At 42.8% G+C, this 14,870-nt stretch overlaps 1 long non-coding RNA gene across 1 annotated transcript in view; it reads left to right on the top strand.

The window, feature by feature from the left end:
- LOC117282634 overlaps nt 1-14,870 on the top strand; it is a 128,058-nt gene that overhangs the window by 35,773 nt on the left and 77,415 nt on the right. The window contains exon 2 of the long non-coding RNA XR_004513451.1: nt 5,213-5,335. This is a non-coding gene — a long non-coding RNA (uncharacterized LOC117282634). The remainder of the gene's footprint in view (nt 1-5,212; nt 5,336-14,870) is intronic.

Raw genomic sequence — 14,870 nt, 5'->3', positions numbered from 1 at the left:
GCTGCTGGCTTTCGCCAGCACAGTCATTCTTCATTTTGGGCCCCATCGGTACCCATGACAATATTTTTGTTCATTTCAAGACTACTTACACGTTTTGAAATGGGGCCTCATCTTCGACAGGTGCAGGGGTCTGAATGCCGCTATCGACCACCGCCGAATTTCGAATGACTTCATGGATGTATTTATCTGATGGCGGATCTCAGTAGAGAGAACATTAATTCAGAAGTGGTGTGGACTTAACCCGATATCACATAGCGCACCAAGAAGAACTCAGTAAACAACAAACATTTGTAAAATATGTAAGATTTGATGTTTTCATGGCGGTGACCATGAAGAATTCCATCTTCTGGGATGTGGCGCCGTGTAAATATTGTGTTAACCGACGTTTCGGATTAACATATCGCCTCTATCTTCAGGTTATAAAAATCCGCGAGCTTGGAACCAGCGTGAGCAGGTGGCTGCAGACTTCCCTGAAGATGGAGACGATACATTCCTCCGAAACTTCGGTTAACACTATCTACAAGGCGCCACATCCCAGATGATGGCATTCTTCATTTGTAAAGTAGTCGGCCTTTACCGGGACTCGACCGGTCTGACACGAAATTTTGGAGCAGTGGCAAACATCCCGTCTGCTGTAGCAGCTTCTCTCGTTTTTTATTTCTTTTCATATTTCTCAGACTGGTAACATGCTTACCGACGTCATGCAACAGGTCACCGGGACCTTAATTCTGCCGCTGAGCTCTGAGTAATGTTAATAACACCAGAACCAACAACTTAAATGCACTCCAAGTATAGAAAGTTGATAAATTTGACTGAGAGAGAAAGAAATGGGATAATGGAAGGAGCGAGAGAGATCAGCATCGTGCACGGAACTGCCAGGCAGGAATCACAGGAATGCATCAATGCCAGAAGCAGCAAAATCTTTCGCTCATTCTCAAGCGAAATGACAGGACAGCGGGAGAGTTATAACTGCCGTGATGGGGCTCACAAACACCTCAACCTCGCCACCCACCTGCTTCAGCTGCGGCTTGTGACTTCGAAACGTCTGTTGCGTCTTTCAGCGTTCGAACCATTTTGTCTGACAGTAACAGAGACTTGCGATAAAATGGGCTGGACATATGGCACGCGTGAGAGGGATGAGAATGGCTTTCAGAATTCTGAATGACTTCTCTCTTCTGGGATATTACACCGTATAGTCCGTTGAAAGCCAACCGACCTGTAAGTAGGTGACAAGCAGGAGCCATCTGCTTTCAGACTGGTTTCTTCTTTGTCCTATTCTTCGACATTGGAGATGGAAACGAAATGTTCTTCCGAAACTAACGTTAGTTAAATAAAGGTGAAGTTGTCCCTGTGCTTAACTAATTAAGCACTATGCTATGAAGGGGTATGAGCAAGTGGGTGTATAGATCCACATTTTCATGACCTCGGCACTAACTGCAGGTGAATGATTAGATTCACGCCCCAACCGCTTTATCCCCAAGGAAAACCCCCGGTAGCCATTAGAAAGGAGGTTGGGTGGACACCAGAGCCGGTCTGGACGACGTGGAGAAAATTATTGACCCTACCGAGGCTTGAAATCCGACCCCTCTGTCCATCCCATAGCCAGTCGCTATACCGACTACCTTATCCGGGCTCCATTTGGTTAGTTAGAAGTAAGCATATTTATTTATTATTTTGACGTGGACGGAATCTCTACAGTAAGACTCAGCGATTCATCGAATACATGAATTAGATGTACATTTCCGAACAGTCCGTTCTGTCAGTTATGTTTACTTCTGAATTTCTTTCTGTCTTGTGGAAGAAGTAACACGCGCTCTCATCTTCCCATCGAGGGTTTGACGGATTTAGACCTCCCCACAAATCCATGTTACGTATAAAATAAAATTGGAGTTAGAGTTAGGTCAGTGGGGTCGAAGTGGCCCAAGAGATGCTAAACGGTGGGTAGAAGGGTATCCATCAATCATATCGAATTCTGAAAAGGGGGAAAAGCTGGAGAAAGCAGAAAGGATGCGGATAATACAATGCCCGGCTGAATCATTTCACCTGCTGCAGATTGTGGAGGCGTCATGAATTATTTAAAAGGAGCGTCACGACCAATCCCCTCCACAGGTATCTCTACTGTGACGTACTGATGGGGCTTGCGTGATTATATGATCCCGAGAACAATGCCAGCGGTAGCGTAGATACTGGTAGGGTCTCCCAGGCCGGAGAGGTCAAAGGTGATAATCCAGCCGAAAAGAGGCACCCTGGTCTTCGACCCGTAAAGGTAAAGTTGTCCTTGTGCTTAACTAATGAAACACTACGCCATGAAGGCATATGGGGGAGTGGATGTATAAATCCACATTTTCTTTACCACGACACTAGTTGGAGGTGAGTGGTCAGCTTCGCGTCCCTGCCACTTTACCCCGGGGAGAGAGCCCCCGGTAACCATTGGATAGGAGGCTGGGTGGCCCCAGAACCGGTCTGGACCACGCCAAGAACAGAAAATTCTTCTACCGGGACTCGAACTCCGACCCTTCCGTCGTCCAGCTCATAACCAGTTGCTATAGCAATTACGCTATTACGCTCTCCCAGCCCCTGGTTCTCCACCCATAAAAAGCATTAATTGTTGAGAAGCTTTTAACGATTGCAGCCGGAAGGAAGGGACCAATGGCCGACAATCATAAAAGAGACCAAGGTTCATCATGGACTGTAGCATCCGCAGGAGAAAAAGTAAAGACTAAGTGGGAGATTGTTGATGACTCTGTACCAACTTTGAAGGTATATTAACACTGGTGATATTGGCAGTACTGACGTAGGTGAATCTCCTGGACAGTCATACTCTTGAACGCGACAGATACATTTCAAATAACTGTTCTTGTTTACTTTTCTGGTCTGTTTGTATTGTGTTTGCTGTAGAACAGACTTTCTGAAAATGTGTCATTAATGTTAAACAAAAATGAAGTGGTAGGCCAATAAATTCAGAAAATACTGAACTCATTAACTACATGCTGGAGAATTGAGGTGTGTAAGGAAGACTATCATTTCTACATTTTTTCTTAGCGTAGTTACATTACAACAAGGGCCGCGCCATAGCTCAAGCGGTTAGTCGCTGGCTTCCCACCGCGGCGGCCCGGGTTCGATCCCGGGGATGGTCAAGTGGGATTTTTGGTGGATAAAGTGTCTCTGGGGCAGGTTTTCTGTGAGTACTTCGGTTTCCCCTGCCAATCTTCATTCCACCAATTGCTCCACAATCACACTCACCTATCATCTGGGGCTGGTACAATAGGCCAGAAGTGGACGCAGTACGAGGGACTTAGTCCCACCCCACTAGCAATAAAAAAATACATTACAGCAAGATGGTTAAAGTAGACGCTTACTAAAATGGGGGAAGGAAGAAAGCACACATAAACTTGCTTTCGAATTCAAACGAGCTGTGCCCTGAATCAGATTGTTAGGTGATTTTCTCATCTTTGTGGAACGTGTATTAAAATTTCCGTCGGACGCACCTCCCGATATACATGAAACAACTCTAAAACTATTGGACGGATATCCATGAAATTTGGATATCACGAAGATTAACTGAATTTTATGGACCGATTCCAGTTTTCTTATAATCAGACAAGTGTAACTTACAATACGAATACCTACACTTGCACTTTGAGGTACATTCGATAAATACGAGTACATATTAGAGCGGAAAAGGTTGGAAATAAAAGTTGCAGAACAAACTGAAACAGGCGTTTTGTGTTTTCTTTAAACCACGTGGTTTCGAAATAGTTAACGAAGATGGAGGGAACATGACAGATTGTTACTCTGTGTGTAAGCTTACATTTACTTATTTGTTAGATGATCTTGGTGCCGTGACTGTGACAACTTGTATTTTGAGAGATTTCACCGACTTTTCGGAGTAACTCTGCTTGCTGGGATAAATATTTCTCTCTGAAGGTGGAAGGTGTTCGTTCCTCCACAATATCATTACATTTCTACTAGGTTCAGAGACATCATATTCTTACTCATTTGTTTTCTCACTTGTTATGTAAACATACGTTTTTAATTTGAAAAGGGCATATTTTTACATGCCATTTCGTAACCATGCAGGTCGTTGTTTATTCTCTACAGAACGGACAATACTTTGTAAGATGAGGCACCGACTAAATAATTAACATTAATATTACTACATCTACATCACAAGCCTCCAAAACAGTTTATTATATACACACAAAATATAGAATACTCCGATTTTTCCGTGGGAACACAACAAAATCACAAAAACCAACGACTGACTCGATGATGTAAAACATCAATCGAAGAATTTTATGCTTGTTTTATACTAAACTTTTGTTTTACATGGTCTAATTTATTGCATTTTTACGCCAAGTATTTTAATATAATTAATATTATTGTATCCAATTTTACTAGTAATGCAGTTAAGTGGTGTATATATATTAGCCATGTATTTACCTGATGATGGCTTCTAATAGCCGAAACATTTAGCAGAACCAAACTAGGCACTGAGCTTAATATAGTTCTGTTGTGACGGTTTTAATAAAGAAATTGTAATCATAAAACCTCCTGAGAATGAACTACAGGTCGACGTATATCTTAGTGAGAGTAACAATAAAGTTCATATTGCCATTTTATTAATCTTATCAATTGTATATACAATCGTGGTAGAGCCAGAAACGTTCAGTAAGTTTGTGATACGTGAACAATAAATAATTGCTTCTTTCTAAAGATGTTAAGTAGATCTTATTTTCTTTCATTTTTTGTAGTCAAATACAAAATAAGTAATAATTTTAATAATTTAAAAAAGTACGTTAAAACGTAATAGCGCAGTCGGTATAGCGACTGGCTACGATCGAGGGGTCGAAGTTCCGAGTCCCGATAGGGTCAAGAACTTTCTCTTCTCCACTTCATCCATACCGGCTCTGGGGACCACCCGGCCTCCTATCCAATGGGTACCGCGGTCTCGTTCCCTAGGAGTAAAGCGCCAGGAGCGTGAAGCTAACCACTCGCCTCTAGCTAGTGCCGAATTCAAGAAAATGTGAATCTGTATACCCACTCGTCCATACGCCTTCATGGCCTAGTGCTTAGTTAATTAAGCACAGGGACAACTTCACTTCTTCTGTGTTACAAACGTGTGTGATTTGTTTGTTATGAGATTGATTTGAATGGGTGTTCCCGTGTAGTTGCCTGGATTCTACATGTTGTTGTATTCTCAATATTGCAGACACATGGTGACGCCGAACTTTGTGCGTGTGTAACAACTGTGATGTGATCTTGTGGCAGCCATTGTGATTCGCATGTGGACTTGAAGTTATTTGCTGTGGACGATTTACATCCCTCACCATCGGTAAGTACTGAAAGAAAGTCCTTTTTATATTGCGTTTATGGATGATAATTCCTATACTGAATATCCTGTCGTGAGCATAAACTATTGATTTGGAATTTTGGTATGAGAAATAATATATTTGTACGTGGTAATATTATCTTAATTTATGCACCCTTTTCTAGGCTCATATTATTTTTACTGTTTGCCTTGCCTTTTCTCATCCAGAATGGTCTAAGAGAAGGAGATGGTTTATCGCCACTCTTTTCAACTTTGCCTTAGAATATGCAATTAGGAAGGTCCAGGGAAACTAGGTGAGACTGAAATTAAATGGGACACATCAGCTGTTGGTCTATGCCGATGATGTGACTGTACTTGGTGATAATGTAGATACCATAAAGAAAAACACACAGACTTTAATTGACCCAAGTAAAGAGGTTGGTCTAGAAGTAAACACAGAGAAAACTAAGTATATGTTGCTGTCTCGTCACCAAAATGCATGGCAAAATCATGACACAAAGATAGGAAACAGATGTTTTGAAAATGTGACACAGTTCGGATATTTGGGAACAACGATAACAGATCGAAACCTGATTCAGGAGGAAATTAAGAAGAGACTGAACTCGGGTAATGCTTGCTAGCATTCAGTCCAGAACCTTTTGTCTTCTCGTCTGCTGTCCAAAAACATAAACATTGTATTATACAGAACTATAATTCTGCCTGTGGTTCTGTATCGGTGTGAAACTAGGTCTCTGACATTAAGGGAGGAACATAGACTAAGGGTGTTTGAGAACAGGGTGTTGAGAATATTTGGACCGAAGAGAGATGAAGTGACAGGAGGTGGGGGAAACCTGCATAATGAGGAGCTTCATAACTTGTACTCTTCTCCGTGTATAATTAGAATGATCAAGTCAAGATTGATGAGGTTGACAGGTCATATAGCACGAATGAGGGCGAAGAGAAATGCATATAGTATATTGGTGGGAAAGTCAGAAGGAAAGAGACCACTGGGAAGACCAAGACGTAGGCGAGTGAACAACATAAAATGGATCTTAGATCGATAGGATAGGATGGTATGGATTGGATTGATCTGGCTCATGATAGGGATCAGTGGGGGACTATTTTGAACACAGTAATGACAATTTCGGTTCCATAAAAAGTTGGGAAGTTGTTGAGTAGCTGCACAATTGGCATCTTCTCAAGAAGGGCTCAGCTCCATCAGTGAGTTTGCCTTGACTTAATGAATTATGTAATGGTGTCATCAGTGAATAATTATAATTGAATTGTTTATTAATTTTTTAAAATGACGTCGTCAGGGAATAATTCTTATTAATTTTTTAAAATGACGTCATCAAGTAACAATTCTCAGTTCATAACTTTTGGATCCAACAGGACTGAAATGAGCATAATTATAGTAGTTCTCATTCGATGATTTGTCTCCTTCGGCCGTGCAATATTAGATGCTTTCTGTTCTGCCGAAAGAAGGCGCCTACCCCCGCAGAGAATTACTGCAGAATGTTACAGAGTAAGGCAACTGTTTCACTTTATTTGTAGCAGCTATATCTGTACGGATCTTCGAGATACAGGATGAGATGGTGTGGATTGGATTGATCTGGCTCAAGATAGGTATCAGTGGGGAGCTCTTGTGAACACCGCAGTGAACCTCCGTGTTCCTTAAAATGCTGGGAAATTTTTGAGTAGCTGCAGATTTGGCTTCTCAAGAAGGGCTCAGGCCCATAAGTAAGTAAGCAAGCTATATCTGTAGGCCATATTCTGTATATTGCATTCGAATAAATATGAGGTTGCAAGTAATTATATTTATTTCGGAATTTCTGAAACATTTCCAGACAATCAGTGGTCAAGTTGATGAGAGACATAATTGTAGAAACGGATAACTTGTTTTTATTCGCTTAGTGAGGGGTGGAATCCAACTGAGTCCACACGGCACGACGGCCACTAATTGGCCTATTGTAGCCTCCCCCGGGTGATTATGATGGAGAATTTGTTGGAAAGAAGATTGGCAGGGGAAACCGAAGTACTCGGAGAAAACCCGCCCCAGCCCACAAAAATCACTTGACCAGACCCGGGATCGAACCCGGGCCGCCGCTGTGGAAAGCCAGCGACCGACCGCTTGAGCTCTGGCGCGGCCTGGCGGACAATTAAGATGTCATGCATCTCTTGGACAGTTGGGGAAGTCTTAACATAAACTACAGTCATTACCGAACGAAACGTTTCGATGAAAATGTAACCTGTCTTATATATGTCCAAATGTTTGACTCTAGAAACACAAATGTTACCGGGGAAAGACATGAGTTTGCATTATTATTATTTAAAGTTAACCACATAACGACAAAAATGGTTTGGTTGCAATATTTGCTAAAGGAATACAAGAGTTAAAATTTCCCAAATATGTCGCGTGCAAAACCGAGTTGGCATAAGAAGCGTGCTGTGGCGTGCTCCTCTCCAGGGTTGTCCAGCTTTTGCGAATGTTGGTGTTCCTGAGTGGTGCCTCCCGCAAAATATCCAAAGCGTTTTTGAGCAGTCATTATTCGTGCTTCATGGAGAATATCCATGGTTGATCTCAGTAAAATTCATGTTCATATTTTTTCAGTTATCATATCTGATTTCGTAACCCACACAACTCGATTTTTAACACTTTAGAACATTTAAAAAATACAACCTCATGATTTCTTCGATAGTTGGAATTCTGCCATCCCGTAGCAGGACCAGAACTTGTGTACGTTTGTGCAACCCTTCTGTAGATACGTGTAAGCAACCTCCTCTTAGGATTCGTGACGCAGGCATGGCGTGCGCGCTTTTGGAGAAGTTGACTGTGTGAGTCCTCGAGTTCATTTTGAAGTGATTGCCGTTGAAGTGCACGCGTACTGGGCACAACGGAAATTAAACATGTAGCAACGTTTCGAGTGATCAATAAATTTGAAGGGTTACGTTTTATTTTGCATTTCATCCTTGTGGACAGAATCGCTACATTGATATGAAATATCTCTTGCTATTTTTGTTGTGTTCCTACAAGTTATAACAGAATTTAGAATTTCCAGCTGGATAACTCATTTGGTAAAGGAACTGGACAAAGGCCGCGCCATAGCTCAAGCGGTTAGTCGTTGGCTTCCCACCGCGGCGGCCCGGGTTCGATCCCGGGTCTGGTCAAGTGAGAATTGTGGTGGACAAAATTGGCGCTGGGGCAGGTTTTCTCCGAGTACTTCGGTTTCTCCTCCATCATAATAATCAGCCGGGGCAGGTACAATAGGCTACTCAGAGGCCCACGTGCCGAGTGGACCCAGCTGGACTCCATCCCTCACTATGCGATAAAAAAAAACGGCCTGGAAAACCCAGGAGTCGGGGTTCGATTCCAGGAATGGACAAGTTTTTTTATCTTTTACACAGAGTCCACACCTGCTCTTGTGCCCTCCTAATTTCCTGCACAAGGAGGGTTAAGTGGTCGGGGGGTGAAGCTGAACGAACACTCACTTCTGTTTAATATCGAGGTTAAAAATGCGCTGAATTGTACGTCCACCATTCCACATGTCCACATTCCCGCCTCATCGCTTGAAGTCTGACGTTCGTAACAGGCTAACGGGTATGTGCAGTACAGTATTGTTTGTTTACATTGTGGCCTTCTGAAATGTCGTCGGGGTCTGGTAGATGACTACCAACACGAAAATGGAGGTCACTTCGCAACGTTGGTAGCCACTACTAGTCCGCGCGTTGTCACAATCCAGAAAACCATAGTGTCAATCTTAAGTGTAAGATTTGAGGTTTTCACAGCGGTGACTATGAAGAATGCCGTCTTCTGGGATGTGTCGCCGTGTAGATCTTGTGTAAACCGAAGTTTCGGAAGAACGTATCGCCTCCATCTTCAGGGTATAAAATATACGCCAGCGAGGAACCAGCGTGAGCAGGTGACTGCGGATATTTTATACCCTGAAGATGGAGGCGCTACGTTCATCCGAAACTTCGGTTTACAGAATATCTACACAGCGCCACATCCCAGAAAACGGTATTCTTCTGAATCGTGTTTTGAAAGTCTCTAGTTTCCTACAGTATTGTAATCCTGTATTTGGGAGCACTCTCAACTGTTAACGTTATACGTAAGTAGAAATAGCAACACGTAATGAAGATCCGGATCTGGTAATGTGGGATTTGTGGTGGACGAAGTGGCGCTCTAGCACTTTTTACCCGAGTACTTCGGTTTCCCCTGACAATCTACATTCCACCATTTGCTCCATAATCACCATTATCTATAGTCCGAGGCTGGTAAAGTAAAAAAAAAAGTAAAGCTATCTTTGTAACAGGCCGTGGAGGCCCATAGGGTTGTGAGATGTTGAGGTTTCCACATTTTCTAGAGAGTTGGCTCACAGATGGCGGTAAGAATGTCAGCCTTACGCACCGGTCGCCCTTTACCCCCAAGAATATTCCTGGTACTCATTTCTCTTAGAGGCTGAGTCGACCCCAGGGCCATAATGCGGCTGGAAGGATTAGGTTAATTGAAAAAAAAATCCAGTGACCTCATTGGGACTTGAACCCGCGACCTTCCGGCTTGTAGCATAGTGCCTCAACCAACTACGCTACCGCGTGCATCCGAGGCTGTTATAATTGTAAAGTAATGGCCGCAGTCCCAAGTTGACCAGTCTCACCTCACTAATAGAATAGATTAATAATAGAAAAAAACAGTGGAGATGGGAGCTTATTTGAAGGAACTAATTTGCAGGGACAGATATGGCAGCCGGGCTCATGGGTGATTCGAACCCGATGACTGTGAATAAGAAACGGGAATAGTGTGTACTGCACAGTGACGTTATTAGCATGTCTGCTAGGTGAATATAATATTAAGTATATTTAAGACTAACAACGTTTACATGCAAAATGCTGTCTGTAAATTCAGGCTTAGAAAGCAATTGATCACATATTCTTACGCCTAATTCTTACTTAGTCATGGAGCTGAGCCCTTCTTGAGGAGCCGCCAATTCTGCAACTACTCAAGAATTTCCCAGCATTTTAAGGAACGCGAAGGTTCATTACCGTGTTCACAAGAGTCCTCCACCGGTCCCTATCCTGAGTCAGCTCAATCCAATAAATCCCATCCCATCCTATCTTTCTAAGATCCATTTTAATATTGTCCACCCATCTACGCCTTATTCTACCAATTCTAAAGCATAAATTTCCATATCAGTTCTGATTTATTGTTTGTTCTTTACGTATTGGAGTTGCGCTTCTGGAAACACGCATGGAAAGTAAATAAAATGTTCTGTTTTCGGATATATAAATGGGGGATCTAGCGGTTAGAATTCTTCTCAGGTTCTTGTGGACCTATATATATCTACTTGGCTGCCTTATCCATTCTTCTGACTGTTTACTCTCTCTTCAGAGTACAGTAATATCCCACCACTGCTTCTGTAGTTTCTGCACGCTGAACCTGAACCCGTTTTGCTGCTCTGATGTGAGTTTCATTTACAGAGCTTCTCTGTACAGAAATCACTCACATCCTCGATTCCTTTAAGTCCCTTCTCTTCCTACACACATTTACCCTTTATTGTCTGCAGCAAAGAAGCTCCTCAGAATCAAAAGTGGCATTATGTACTTGCTGCATGACTGTAGACGTGCTCTTCACAGTCACAGAATAAACTGCTGAGTTACGTAGCGCCGAAAGGGATATGTGACGATCAAAGATGAACAAGTTTGCAAGGCAAAAGAAGTGGTTGCGACCTGTGACGTTGTTTTGCATTTCAGAAATGAAGACACATCAAAAGATAAGCATTTTTAATGAGATAAGGTAAAGTTATCCTTGTAACAGGTCGTGGAGGCCCATAGGTTTGTGAAACGTCGAGGCTCCCATATTTTTCTAGACAATCGGTTTACAGATGGCGGTGAGGTCAGCCTTACGCGCCGGTCGCCCATTACCCCCAAGAAGATTCCTGGTAGAGGCTGAGTCGACCCCGGGACCATAGTGCGGCTTGAAGGATTAGATCAGTTAAAAAATCCAATGACATTAGGACTCGAATCCGTGACTTTCCGGCTTGTAGCATAGTTCCTCAACACATTACGTTACCGCGTCTTCATTTTTAATGAGAACTTAGTATTTTTATCCAGTCTTACTAATGACATTTTTATGAATGTTTTAATAGCTCTGTTATTGTTACACTGTCATAGTTCGTCCCATCATTAATAGAACGTGTTCCGGCCTTACATGACCATCCTGATGTATAAGTTGTTGAAACATTTACGAAAGTGATATTAGAAAGACTGAAGGTAAATATGAAGTTATGACTACAACAGTATGCTTAAGTATAACGTTGTATAGGCCTCGTCATAGCTCAAGCGGTTAGTCGCTGGCTTCCCACCGCGGCAGCCCGGGTCTGGTCAAGTGGGATATGTGGTGGACAAAGTGGCGCTGGGGCAGGTTTTCTCCGAGTACTTCGGTTTCCCCTGCCAATCTTCATTCCACCAATTGCCCCACAATCACCCTCACCTATCATCTGGGGCTGGTACAATAGGCCAGAAGTGGCCGCAGTACAAGGAACTTAGGCCCACCCCACTAGCAATAAAGAAATAATGTTATATAATCATACTTCATATCTTACGCAGTAACTGCCTTCTAAAAGAAGTTATTGAAGGAAAGATAGAGGGGCGGTTAGAAGTGACCAGAAGACGAGGAAGAAGACGTAAGAAGATGCTGGATGACCTTGGGGACAGAAGAGGCTATTTTCATTTGAAGGAGAAAGCTCTAGATCGCATCAAATGGAGGAACTGTTTTGGAAGAGACTGTGGACCTGTTGTCTTGACAGGTTATTGATGAATGAANTGTATAGGCCGCAGCACAATTTTCAGACCGAAATTATAGAAAAAATAATTTTCTTGTAATATTATTTCAGGAGTATTACACCCTGTATTACTAATTATGAATATAATTTTTTTATTTGAAGTGTGATTTCGAATATTTCGAATATAAGCCGCACCCCAGTTTTCCTCTTGAATTTTTGGCAAAAAATGTGCGGCCTATACATGCGTAAATACGGTATACAGATTTTAATTAATCTAAAATGTGATGAGTTAAAATATTAATAAAAACCTTAATATTTAAAATCTCAAACCGCTAAATTTCGTGTCTTCTTGCCCCTTCTATCAACGGAAGATTGGGTAGATTCCCCCCCCCGTGGAGGTCCGGGCAGTGATTTTTCTTCTTTATGTACCTGGTTAAGAGTCTCTGTTTGTTGTTTGGCTGCTTCTCCTTTCGCTGTTTGTTGTGCCTCAACCAACTCCGCTATGGCGTGACGCTGCTTGCAGCGTCCTAATTTAACCCACAGAAATACTGAGGTCGGACCTCATAACAGAACTCAGTAGGAATACTGTTTAATGAAGAAAAATGTTTGCTCCTATGGGAGAGTTGAACATGAGGACCCGGGATTTCCCGGTCGTGCCCAATATAAAATGGGTTGCGAAGTAGGAAACTGTTGATGCAGTTGACGCAGCACGAGAGCAGTTAAAATCAGAAACAAAAACGCACTCGGAAAACCAAGTTTCTCGCATTTTGGTGTAGGCACTCCGGGGCAAGGCTGGTCAGTTACTTGTTGAGAAGGATTTTAGGTTAGAACACGTGCAATTCAGTGAGATGGCGGAACATTTGTCAGGGGAGTGTCTGCTAAAAGCGAGCTGTCGACTATGCCAACAAATCACTCCGCTCTCAGCCTCACACTGCACATCTTGAAGCCACTGCATCACCCCGCTCCCCACTTACTTCATCAACATTATGCGGCAGACAAATCAATTAATCTGCTTCAATTGCTGGTTCTCGCTGTTCCTGTGTTTGCAGCCTGAAGTTGGTACAGCCAGAGTATGTTGAATTCGGAGTGTGGAATTGGTTGTCTATTTCTTTGGGATCGCCTCTGTGGTCTGGTGGTCAGCGTTCCTGGCTACAGATCCAGAGGTCCCGGGTTCGAATCCCGGCGCGTCCACATTTTCTGAGAAGTAGTGGGTCTGGAAGGGCGTCCACTCAGCCTCGTGAGGATAATCGAGGAGCTACTTGAATGGAAAAATGGCGGCCCCGGTCTAGAAAACCGAAATTAGGTGATTTGGGGATTCGTTGCACTGACCATGTGATATCCTCTATCCGCTAAAGTTGGCACTAACTTTGCCGACAAGCGGCGTTCGCTCGGTCGGTATAGTTCGCTTGCGGACTACAGGCCACGGAGTTTGTTTGTTTGTTTCTTTGTATACAGTTTCTTTGAGAAACGATCTCTGTAAGATCCCCTTTATCCATCTCAGCTACGACTAGTCTCCAAAATGATTACTTAATTTCAGGTTTTCCGAAAAAACTTCTGTATACTTTTTATAATGATTTTATAATTTAAAATTAATAGTTGCATTACAGTCGTTATTACTGACAGTACATGAACTTGGTAATCTCTTCATTCCATCCACAGTTATGGTTACGTACAATGCACATATGGCGCTGTCTGGCCACTGGATAAGGCGAGATAATAGCAATGCAGGAAGTTGTTGTCTTTGCTTATGGTAAATGTAAACTGGCAGAGTAAGTGTAAACTGACAGTCCTTGATCACTGTGTCCTGAATGCAGATCTGGCCGCTGGAACCTGGACGTATTGTATGTATCACAATGGCTGGATCATCGTGTCTGTAAACCTTCGCCGCGAGGGAAACAGAAGAGGAGTTCCGCTGAAGTAAAATTGGCTAGTGGCCTTATAAGGACGGATTGAGACGCTAGGATTGTCACTCATAAATTATTTTCCGTTTTAACAAGCTATCAAATCTCATTAAGAACTTGTTGTTCAAGAAAGAGCAAGCTATTTTTGATTTTAGGAGTATTGTAACGTGTTCACACCATGGCAGAAATATTGCTGAATGCAGTATTTATGTATGTATAAATACAGAAACAAGTATCTTCTGTTAACTAAATCTTTTTGGAGATTAGAAAAAAAAAGTCATGAATATGAGGAAGTGGAGGTATAGCTCCACGAATCTTAACCTCGCCGCTAGATGGGGGTGAATTATCAGCTTCGTATCCCTGCCACTTTACCCGTGTGCCCATTCTGTAGGAGGCTGCATGAGCCTCGGAGCCGGTCAGGATGTTATGGAGAAGAGTCTCTTTCCCCTACCGGGAATGGAACCCGGATTCCTCGGTTGTCCAGCCCGTAGCCTAGGAGCCGGTCAGGATGTTATGGAGAAGAGTCTCTTTCCCCTACCGGGAATGGAACCCGGATTCCTCGGTTGTCCAGCCCGTAGCCTAGGAGCCGGTCAGGATGTTATGGAGAAGAGTCTCTTTCCCCTACCGGGAATGGAACCCGGATTCCTCGGTTGTCCAGCCCGTAGCCTAGTCAGTATACCCAGTTATCCTGGTTCATATCTTAATATGTGGATATTCTAAAAACACGTGGCTCAATATGAGGGTGCATTAAGGAAGTGCGTTAAAACTGAGTTACGTGGTTTTTAAATATCAATAGATCTTTGGAGATAGCAGTGCAGGGGCCGGATTATTATGGCCCACCCATCAGTCATTCATTCATACATGATATTTAAGAATCTA

Source organism: Cryptotermes secundus, unplaced genomic scaffold (genome assembly GCF_002891405.2).
Source record: "Cryptotermes secundus unplaced genomic scaffold, Csec_1.0 scaffold239, whole genome shotgun sequence".
In the NCBI taxonomy this organism is placed as follows: domain Eukaryota; kingdom Metazoa; phylum Arthropoda; class Insecta; order Blattodea; family Kalotermitidae; genus Cryptotermes; species Cryptotermes secundus.
Note: the sequence above shows the minus strand (reverse complement) of the source record. Positions and strands in the feature narration are given on the sequence as shown.